Source organism: Schistocerca cancellata, chromosome 4 (genome assembly GCF_023864275.1).
Source record: "Schistocerca cancellata isolate TAMUIC-IGC-003103 chromosome 4, iqSchCanc2.1, whole genome shotgun sequence".
In the NCBI taxonomy this organism is placed as follows: Eukaryota; Metazoa; Arthropoda; class Insecta; order Orthoptera; family Acrididae; genus Schistocerca; species Schistocerca cancellata.
In genome coordinates, this window is record NC_064629.1 from 654,211,058 (window position 1) to 654,223,140 (window position 12,083).

A 12,083-nucleotide genomic window follows, 5' to 3' on the forward strand; every position below is an offset into this window, starting at 1 on the left:
TTTTCTCATCCTGTACACCATTCCCTGCAACCATCATGCGAGTATGCTTTTTAGAAAGCTTTGTGAGGCATATTTTAGTGTTTTGTTACAATTAATTTATTTCTCACCCTTCTGTTTCATATAAACAGCGCTGACGGGAGGAAAACGGAATCTAAATGATCAAAATGTGCGGGATGAGGCTGCCTCCACTCTCCACGTTCCGCAGATATAATTTTTCCCAGAATGTTGCAAATGCTTTCGTATCAGTTATCTGTCATACACTATCGGTCCGTCTTTTATTCCGTTTAATTTCATCTGCGTGACTCATCGAGATCGCTCTGAGCTAAGGCAATGGACATGCAGCCTGGAGGAACAGGGCTGAAGTCCCTGTCCAGCCATTCAGATTAAAATTTTCGGTTGTTTACGTATACCGGTTAAGGCGAATGTTGGGATGGCTCCGCTGTGCAAGACAGCCGATTTCCTTCTCCATCCTTATCCTATTTGAGCTTGTACCTCGTCTCCCATGACCACGAGTCGATGGGTCATTACATCCCTGTCTTTCTTTCTTTCTTCAATGAGATCAAACCCCGATCATTAGAACAGAAATCGAGGATTGGCAGCACGCGCTTCGTATACGGGGCACTTTCCAATAGCGCATCCGGTGACTGGATCCATGGTGTTATTCATATGTCGCAGTTACATTCGATTCCGTTATTTCTACAAGTTCATTGTTCCTCTAAACTTGAACCGCACCAGCTCTGTGACATATATTACAAATTTAACTTCTGTTTACAAATGATTATCTTAGTCACGATTGCCGAGAATTGCATCATTACACTTTTCATCGGAAGCCACCATCTCGCGATTTCTCAGTGATGTAGACGCACTTGTATGTATACAACACGAGTATCTTTAATGATACACAATTTTATATTCGTTAAATGTCCTGTAACTTGTAAAGAGTTACCGTTACCAGTAGGAGGGCTCGGCGAAATGCACGATGCTATGCACTGTCTTCCTTTGAGCAGTGGCTATCAGTCACTGGAAACTCCACAAGGCGAGAGTTTTAGCGTGTGTAGGTTTGTGTGTCACACGAGATCTGTAAGTAGTCCGTGGCACGAACCTACAGCGACACGCCCTAGATTTATTTTTAAACAGCTGAACCATCGAAAATCTGTTTCAACGCTTTTAGAACTAGGTAGTCACTGTTTATTTCTGTAGGGGATCCTGAAGACAGACGAATTGTCAGCAGCTGGAGGTAACCAGTGGGTGCTTCCACGGCGAAGCTGGGCTCCTCAGACTGAGAGAATCCGTTGCGTAACACACACCCTGGGGAGCACAAGGCGGTGCCGAAGGACGCCACAGGCCTTCCTCGTCTTCGCCCCAGATGCACTGTTCACACACATTTCTTGACAGTTTCACTTTCGATGGGAATGCCTGCACTACAAGTGGAGCCTTCTGCACGGTTTTTTATCACGAAAACTTCAATCTGTGCAGGTGTTCAGTTCCTTTGCCAATAATCGATTTTTTGGATACAAAAAAATTTACTTCAGCTACGACAAGGTGCACGCAGAAAGAAATATCTGTACGGCACACTGAACCTACTCTTCTTCCTGGAGCATGAAACTATGGCGCTGTTAACTGACATTGAGTATCTAATAAATTAGGTATCACAGCAGTCTGATATCGATTGAGGTGCAGTTTTCACATAGTCCAAAAGTAACACTTCCAGATCACACATTTCTTCCATATTGGCTCGCTGACTTAATATTCTACGATCTTTACTAATGGAAACGAGTAAGTGAGGGCCGTGCACGACCACTATACGCTAAACTTTCTGATCAATAATTTACCTACAAATCCACTCACAGCCAGCACATGTTTCTAGACATTCACAGTTCTATAGCACTTTCCTTTGTGTTGATCTGAAATAAACACCACGATAAAGTCGTCAACACAGGGTTTTAAAACGCACTCGCTACGAGTATTGCTCCGATAATGAAAAAAAAAAGTGAGATTGGATGTTACGAGCAAGAGTAGCACAATTCTTAGTCATTTACGTGAAAAAGATACTAAGTTAATTAGTTAATAGGAGTTAAATCACAGAGAATTCTTCCATTTCACTCGACAACTAAGTAGCGTACAGGTTAGTTATTAGGGAAAGCTTGCAGGAAAGACGGAGATGTTACGGGAAAAAGCAGTGAGCGGGGCATGGATTTTCCTCTCCACAGGAGCTCAAATTCATCTGTATCCGCTCAAGAGGGCGGGCCAATTGCCACCAAACTGTCGGGACTCAACAGCCTCGTGGAGACGTGGGTAACGTGCCCTGCAATATCATACCATATTCCCACGTCACGGCACAGGACTCGGGATTCAGGTGAGTGAAGCAGTGGAGTGGAGTAGGATGCCACAGTAGCGTTTAACGATATAGACAAACAAACAGAAAAAAAAAACTTTTCATTCTCTCGCCGGAGAGCTGGCGATGCTAAGTGATCACCACTACACAGGTTGCGGGAACATACAGAATGGCTCCAGAAAAGCGTTAGCTCCGGCACAGTCGCACAGGCATTATGGTGTGGCGTCCAGAGAGACAAGCACAAGCACAAGCACAGAGAAGCCGGTACTTATCGCGACGCGCACGCGGCACTCACACTATGTCTCGGAACAGACGGCTGCGCTGTTCGGGAGGGCCGGCAGAAGTCTGTGAGCTGAGCGGCCGCTCGCCGGCTCGCCTCCTCGCGGCCCGCCTCTCCGCCGCGCCAGGAATAGCGCGTCGGCCCACGCGCGCCCAAAATTATTGTTGCTGCCTCATTAGCCGTGCGCTGGCATGCCTCGTGGCGTTTGTTTCGCGACGTTTGGTAACAAACAGCCGGCACGCCCCACACTTGGCTGCTCGTCATCGACGACTCACCGCCATCGACATCGGTCGAGGGTGGCCACCCCCCCCCCCCCCCCCCCCTCACCTGACGACCACTTCCGCCCGCGTCGACCGAGCATCTAGCTCTCGTCCGCAAATTATTGCAGTACTTTCTTTTCATTTTTCTATTCATCTGAGGTTTTAATACGTTGATTACTCACAGGAAGAAAGGCCTTTTTATCCAAGGAGATTTGAATTGTATCTGGGCTACGTGACATCCAAATAATCACAAGCTAACCACTCTGATCGTTGAGTTCAATTCACAAATATCTGTGTGCGAAATTATTGCTAACTAAGAGCTGACGATGCTGATTTACAGTCTACGAGCAGGTCACACGAATATTATTTTTCAAAATTAATATCCTCTCCAAGGTGTGATTCCTGACTCATTGAAGAAAACATAATACATACAGTACATTAACAAACTGTGATAAATACAACTATCTACGAAAACTTGCAATACACAGTAATTTAAGAATTAAGCGATATTTTTCTCTTAGAGTAGCTCTTAAGTTCCATGAATAGGCCGGCCGCTGTGGCCGAGCGGTTCTAGGCGCTTCAGTCTGGAACCGCGCGACCGCTAAGGTCGCAGGTTCGAATCCTGTCTCGGGCATGGATGTGTGTGATGTCCTTAGGTTAGTTAGGTTTAAGTAGTTCTAAGTTCTAGGGGACTGATGACCTCACATGTTAAGTCCCATAGTGCTCAGAGCCATTTTTCCATGAATAGGTCAGTTGCCAAAAGTATTTCCCTTTTCATCCGTCTTCGTAAAAAGAAACTTTAAAACTTGGGGGCCTTTTCTTTTCTTTATTTCGTATACTTCTGTATAATTAGATTTTATATTAAAAATGGTTGCTTTTATTGTAATGATGCTGTCAGACTAAAGTACTTTGCAGACTAATTATGACACACAGGTGTTCACTCGTCACTATACAGTCTGGCTATGTAATACATTGTATTTCACATCTGCAAAAGTTAGACAAATGACCTGTTTGTATCAATATGTGGCACAGGTCTATCTGATTAATTCAATGGCATACCAATTTATTTTGTGTGTGTGTGTGTGTGTGTGTGTGTGTGTGTGTGTGTGTGTGTGTGTGTGTGCAGAGTGATGGGGGGGAGGGGGATGGAGGGTAGGGGTGGTTGAGGTCAAACCTATTAATTGATTCTCTTTTTTTGGGGAGGAGGGAGGACAGGACAAGCAAGCTACTTAATGATTTCGTCTAAAGTGAATTAGACATACGTACATCTTTCAACAAAACCGGTAAGCTAATATATAAATCGATAGTGTGGGATGATGTGTTAAGGCACTCACTTTGTTCTACAGAGAAGAAAAAGTCATTAATATTAAAAGATGTGAATATTGGCCCTAGGGGCCCAATTCTGTAGGCCCCGTTTCTTGGAAACACTTTCGTTCTTTCAGTTTTGACACAGACATCACACTCTTGGGAAGACATTAGTTCTACTTTTCTCTGAGACCACTGTCAAACAGTAGTTGGGATTTGCTGTAGATCGTAATAACAATCGGTCATTGGTAGACGTCTCATTCAAATGGTTCAAATGGCTCTGAGCACTATGGAACTTAACACCTGAGGTCATCAGTCCCCTAGACTTAGAACTAATTAAACCGAACTAACCTAAGGACACCACACACATCCATGCCCGAGGCAGGATTCGAACCTGCGACCGTAGCGGTCGCTCGGTTCCAGACTGCAGCGCCTAGAACCGCACGGCCACTCCGGCCGGCAGACTTAGAACTACTTAAACCTAAATAACGTCAAGATATCACACACATCCATGCCCGAGGCAGGATTCGAATCTGCCAACTGAAGCACCTAGAACCGCTCGGTCACAGAGGCCGGCGTTCTTTGTAGAATCCAAAAATTTTACATATAATTCCCGAAAGTTGTTTTCGTTTCCACAGTCGGAAAACAAATTCCTCCATGGCATCCATAAGATTAATTCTCCCAGCACTGTATTGATAAATATGAAGCAGGAGTAGGTGAATGAATCAATATGTCATTGTTGATCTCAGGCAAATTTTAAGTCGTCGCAAAGTGCTGAATGACCTGTCAGAGGATGCCGGCGGTAATCAGACTAATCACACGAATAACCTCCTGAACATTTCTTTAACCCTATCACTTCCAGCAATAAGTTATCTACGAATAGAGAATACATTACATGGTTATACACGTCGCAATGGTTCCCAATATTTTCGAGATACGCATGAAGCCTGTGTAGGTTAAAGTCTGCTGTGTGTTGTCCAAGCAAGTCTTCTGCACGTCGTGCACATGGACGTTTTGTTTGGGGTGACGTAACAAGTATGTCTTCCAGATGTAATAGTCGCTTTAGATCCTCTTGGTTGAATCTTATTTCAATCAAAAGACATGAAGAATTTCTAACACATAATTTTTAAATCTTCGATCATGAGACAGTTATTCAAGACCGGATGATGTTTGTGCGTGTTATAGTCTCGCTGGTATTCTGCTTTGTCGTGAGATATTTGGATCTTTCAGATTTAGGTTCTTGGAATAATCTTCGACTTTCTCCAACAGAATATCAAATGCTTCCGCTGCCCTAAAATTCGCAAGAGCTCCTTTCAGAACATCTACTGGACGCTTCATCCCGGCTTCATTAAAATTGCGATTCTGTAGAGATCTAGCCAAACACTTCGATAATGACTGTCATATAAAAAAAGTAGTGTCCAACGTCTCGCGCCACTAAACTTAGCTCTACAGGACTGACTGTCTTTCGTTTCTAATGGAATTTTGTGCATTCAGTACTTCGGTCACTGTTTCCTGGACCTGAAATGTTAGAAAGATTTTACTCTTACAGCTCATCGAGTGGGACACATTGGTACCTGCGGTTAAAATTTCAGATTTTCATTACTTTTGTCGACACAATATTTGCGTGAACGTTTTTCCTTTTTGTAGATTCCAGAATCATAGCTGACGTTATCACAGTTACCAAGACTTCGCACAATGGATCACTGCTTCTTGAAACTTCCGGCAGTGCTAGATCCAAACAATGATTACTTCAGTGGATATAACAGTTCTTTGGCTGGTCTTGAGGAAGCTACACCATCGAAACAATGGTCGTGTGAAAACACAATTCCTAATGAGAATATTAGAAGGATGCATTTAATAGCAGATCCTAGAATTTGTCACCTGGAGTTCGTCGGACTGTATAAACCAGAGAAAAGTTCTTTTGCTTCGAACGTCTCAGGGTCGACGCAACATACACAAAGAGTGAACTACTCCTGGCTAACCACGTCCGCCGTTGACCGTGCCACAGTTACTTTTATTGCTGCACAAAATCTAATGTCAGCTATAATTTCCAGTATTTCGTTTTGTATCTCTGGCGCCATTGAAGTAACGCGGTGCTTCAGCCAGATCTTCAATTCTGGTACATCATTCTTCTTCTAATCGAGAATCGTCATGAGGCTCCAGCGAACTGTCAGTGCGTCTCTGTGGTGTCTAGAAAGCCTGCATACTCGGGTTCGTCAGACAAACATTCAAACAAATCGTATTAATGAGTTTTATTGCAAAAAGAAAATTACAGTACATAACTTTTGCAATTACACTGATGTGTCGCAAGCGAAGGGCGACATACAAAATAATCTTCTACAGCATAGACAATTCCAAGTCTGTGCTACATAGAGAGTACAAGCGAAGTGGTCTATCTTGAAGTTGCTATAGAAATGTCCGTCACCAGTCGGTCGCGGCGCTTATGTCCTCTTCACATAGGGGCCGCTGCTGTCGCTTTGTCGTTCTGGAGGAAGGTCTGGTCAGCGTGCGATTGGTTGGCTTCCTCTCACAGCCTTCTCTTCCCCGTCGTTCCCGACTGGCGTGCCGGTGACTGACTTTGCGCCGTAACAGTTTCCAATCCGATCCAGGAACCCGAGTGAACAGGTAATTATTAGTAAAGCACTTCTGGTTTTCTCCTGATCAGCCAGCAGATATCATACGGCTTGGTCGACGACAGCTGTGCTGATTTCACGTTGCTGAATAATCTCGACAGACTCTAGATGAAAGGGACTCTTCTCGTGTGATTTGAAGTTTTATGTAGATTTTTCCAGTTACAGAAACCTTATTTGAGAAAAACAGGTTGTTTCTGTGGTCTTTTATTGCTCACTATGTGGAGAAATCTAATGCAGTCACTCCTTTCTCGTAATGTAGCCACAGATAAGACACAAACTATTTCGATTTATAAGATCTTCCATTCCTTCATACAGACTTATGACAGGCCGGGAAAGAATGTAGTTTGAGTTATAATTATTTTATTTTTGTCTGGCAGATATTAGCTTTAAGGATGCAGCAGTTTGATCAATCATGAGCAAAGTTTTGTATCTCGCAATGTGAACTGGAGGAGGAGGAGGGGGGGGGGGGGGTGTCAGAACCTGTATCTCGACTTCCCCGGATTTTCAAGTGGGGGGCAGGCCAGTGCCCCACTCACCCCTCCGGTTGGTATGCAGTTGGGTGAAATAGATTTTGTCTGAAACCTGTAAAAAATAGTTGAGTGTAAAATTTTTTAACGATATGAAATGTGTTCACATAGGCTCAGCTGTAGGTAAAGCAGGTGTCAGACTCCGGTTTAACGGTAGGATATTAGGAAAATGCAATCAGTCTACGAAGGAGATAGCTTATAAAACACTCGCGCGGCCTATCCTAGAATATTGTTCAAGTGTGTAGAACCCATACTAAATAGGACTCTGAGAGGATATTGAACGTATACAAAGAAGGACAGGACATATAAGTGTTTGACCTATATGAGAACGTCACGGAGATGCTGAAAACTTTAACTGTCAGATACCGGAAGATAGGTTCCAACTATTCCATGAAATCTAACTTAAAAAGTTTCAAGACACAGCAGTATTTGAGGAATTAGGCAATTTTCATCAACTCCTTGCGTATCGTTCTCGTAAGGATTGTGAAGACAAGATTAGACTAATTACAGATCGTGAATGTAACAGGAAGAAGTTCTAATAAGTGCTACAACGAGAAGTACCCTTTGTCGTACACTTCACAGTGGTTTGCAGAGTGTTGCTGTAGATATTAATAGAAGCTGGTGTAACGCATGCCCCTCCTCTTCTTTTAAATCTTGTGAATTTCGCTTCTATTATTCTCTGGCTTGCAGCCGAATGATTTTATTGAAATACTTCGCTAAATAACTCTCCTCACTTAATTAGATAATGCGAAAAAATTATTAAGAGTCAAGAGTTTCGTCTCCGTTGGCCCATTCACAAATGTTTGTTTAAGCAGGTGGCTATTCGGAGTAACAATTGCAGTGAGCACAACCAGAAGGTGAGCTTAAACAACAGATGAAACACAGGACATTCCGCATGACTGAACTTACAGAAAGAACCAAGTTAAGAACGAGCTGCATCTCCTGACACCCTTCCGATACTTAATTCTGTTAAGGGTAATCCAGGTCTGCGGGTAGATGGCGTGTATGAGACCTCTGCTTTGGCCATCAATAATATACACGTCCTCCACCGCCCAGTAACTTCGTAACTGCCGAGCTTAGCTCAACCGTGGAAGTGTTTTGAATAAAACGAGTTATTTAATTCATTTTTCTCAATGCTCGAATACTTCACTTTAGGTAGTGAATACGGTGCGTTAAACAACAGGTTAAGCAATAGGCCAAATTTTAATGGTTTATTTCAAATTTATTTCTTTGCTTAAATTGCTAAAACCCGCAAGATTGGTGTATCCTGGAGACAGCGAAACACCTTTTAACGGGAAACGCTCGTTAGAGGAAGGAGGTGCCGGAGGTAGAATATTCCATTCAGTGATGCCCTTCTGTAATCGTTGCGCAAGTGTATAAATCCGCAGAAGTGTCTGTGGCTATCATAGGTATCAAGCCTTCTGCGGCGATGTGCCCTAGTGGCAGTGTATGGAATCAATATGAAACAGGAGGAGAGAGGAAAGTTAGTGTTTAACGTGGCGTCGACAAATGCATCATTAGAGACAGAACACAAGCTCGGATTAGGAAAGAGTGGGAAGGAAATCAGCCGTTTCCTTTCAAAGGAATCATTCCGTCATTTACCTTAAGTGATTTAGGGAAATGACAGAAAATCTAAATTTGGATGGCCAACGAGTATCTGAACTGCCGTTGTCCCAAACGCGAGTTCAGTGTGCTAACCACGGCACCACCTTAATCAATCATTACGAAACACGAACCGTGGATAGAAAAACAGAACCCAGATGAAATATCGCAACAAGCTCTGTCATTTTGCATTGCGTCGTGACTGCACATCATCTTAGTGAATGTCAAGTATGTTCGCAATTGATTAACACTAGGACCGGCGTTAGCCAACGTCCTAGGAAGACAGACAGCTACCACTCATTTTGACCGTTGATGTTTTCGTCTTTCGTTTTTTTCCGTTATATTTGTTAAATTAAATCAGTACGGTGTCTTTAAATGTCACTATTGTGTTAAGTTTACCCTACCAATGTGTTATGCTTAAATTTTTCTATATAAACTGTGCTTAATTAAAGAGAACAGGATCGAAGTAAAGAATACATCGTAAGTACAACATTCATTGAAAGTAAACTATGATACTAAACTTACAAGTACAAATAAACATACGATTATAAACACTTTTTATCTCTATGGGTTGCACTCAAATCCCAACGATCCATAAACATATATTTATTACGCATTAGAAAGAAATATGGACATAAATTTCTTTGATAATTATGAGCAAATAATATTGCTCAAATGTGCAAATATGAGTGAATTCCTAATTGACCACGCTGCTGAGGTCATCGGTCCCTAGACTTACTCACTACTTAAAGTAAATTATGCTAAGAACAACACACACACCCATCGCAGAGGGACAACGCGAACCTCCGGCAGGAGGGGACGCACAATCCGTGAGTAACATGTTTTTTTTTTTTTTCTCGACATGTTTTCAGTCAAAGTCACAATCTTTATCACAGCACTTTGCACACATGTACTGAACATATCCAGCACATGGACCACATAAAAACTTTTTGCACTGCACACACAAGTTTTTGGTTTTGTTTGAACTCTTGTATCCTCCTACCTGGCTGGTTTCCCGTACCAGTACGTTACACATTTCAGTGGTAGCAATGATTATATGAACAGGCCTTTTCCTTGATTGTACATATGTAAAGGAGAGTTCCTCTGCTGGTCTGAAAAGAAACATTCGCCAGGTAACAAGACAACTTTTTGTCCTGTTGTCCCTTTATGAAGGATCCAGGCGTTGATTCCAGAAAGGTCTAGCACGATGAAAATAAAAATCGTGTATAGGTCATTTGAGGCAGCCAAACTTGACAGTGTACAGACGAGAGATCTGGTCCAGAATAACAACTCCAAATTTTGTGCAATTGCAGAAGCTCATCTGAACGAAGATACCAACATACCATAATAATGATGAATGCTAAACTTCTGCAGAACGTAACAAGGCTTTGGCAGATAACTGTAACTAAATTATGTCTTCCAGTAAATAAAGTAAAATGGAAAGAAAAAGAGGGAACGAGATCAGAACAGTGAAATAAAGTGAGCTATGCGGATACAAAAATCTATTATTGCGTCGTTGGAGACATGAAACAAAAAAAAATTCACACTGGTCAAAATGATCAGCTGCCGTCCTTTAAGGTAAAGATATTTATAATTCGTTAATTTTTTTGTAGTAAGTGAGAGTCTTTTACATAAATTACAAACCACCAAACTACATTAAAAGTCATGAAATATAAGCTCCCATAATTAAAACGTACGCTATTTATTTTATGTTAAACAACGCTCACCGGTCAGATTGATGTGCACGGTCGTTCTAGTGTTAAACACATGGTTTAGTCATTACCTACGACATGACAGAAAGGCAATTAGCCGTAAACAGAAGTTTAAAGGAGTAATTTCATAATAACAATTACAGAACCAGTATTTTACAAGATTACGCATTCTGTAGAGCAGTAGAAATTGCCCAATATCGTGAGGATATTATCACTGACATTATCGACGAGATACGCAATGAAAAGTTTGTTGTTGTTATAACACACAATACTACAACTATGCTGTCTGCAGGGCAACGATATCCGCATATCGCCAACATACGCTGATCAGAGCACAGCATTATCAACTTACTCGTAAAAGAAGTTATGGCAGTAGAAGTACTGCATCTAATTAACAGTACAGCCGAAAAGATAATTAAAATTTCAAATTATACCCACGTCGCCAGTGCAATATTCGAAGCCAGGAGGAATTATCTGTCACACTCAAACTTCCATATTGAGCGCGATTGATTGCTGTAGCAATATGTTTTGGTAAATTGTTAAAAGACAGGGAAGCTATACTGGAAACAGTTGGTTTGTTTCAATGTGCAGTTCGACAAGACCGGAAGAATCGCCGTGCTAGAGGATGAGGCATGAGAAAAACTGGAAGAGGCATCGCGGTTACTGAAACCTATGCATGACACTATAACGTGAACAGAGGTAGACAATAACGTTCTGTCGGAAATAGGTGAGTTTTACTGTGATTTCAGCTAACGTAGAGGTAGTGATGAAGGACAGTAAAGAATTTTCTGAAGACCAATAAGTTATGCAATCTGCTGTAAAAGTAGGAAAAGATCCACGCAATAGAAAAACTTCTGAATCACAGTATGTGGGAGGACTGCTTACTGCAAATGAAGAAAGTAAAACAATGGATTATGTAGTAACACTAATTAATTTGCTTCAACTCGATTCCGGAATAAATGCAGCAAATCAGATGTAATTTCTTTGTCTTTGTTCAAGTTCTTAGGGAGTATTATTATCTTTTCTTTCCTATAGTTATGTCTTTTAGGCCAAGTGTAAAACTGTTGCCTTGAATAATGGAAACAAGACATTTAAATAACACTTTTGGATTTAAAAGAATTACTTTACACAAAAATTATTGTAGATTATGAGACTGAAATACAGAATATAAAATTCTGGATAAATTGTTTTGTGATATAATTTTCACAGTCCATGCCGTTGTATTATTTAAAATCGTTATAAAACTGTTTCCTTGGATGAAACATTTCGGAAAACGGAATTTAGTATTTCGGCCTTCTCTCTGTCATCTTCCGTTACGATGCCAGTATGCTCGCTGAGTGACTGGGTCGTGATCCATTTACTGACGAAACAAAAGACCAAGACTTTTATGATTTTTAATCAGATCAGAACATATAATTTAACTTTCAAT

At 41.6% G+C, this 12,083-nt stretch overlaps 1 protein-coding gene across 33 annotated transcripts in view; it reads right to left on the bottom strand.

Annotated features, from left to right (window-relative positions):
* LOC126183349 (twitchin) overlaps positions 1-2,709 on the bottom strand; it is a 521,808-nt gene extending 519,099 nt beyond the window's left edge. For all 33 annotated transcript variants that reach the window (XM_049925263.1, XM_049925234.1, XM_049925262.1 and 30 more), the window contains exon 1: positions 2,631-2,709. The gene's annotated coding sequence lies outside the window, so the exon portion shown is untranslated. The remainder of the gene's footprint in view (positions 1-2,630) is intronic.
* Positions 2,710-12,083: the final 9,374 nt, after the last annotated feature.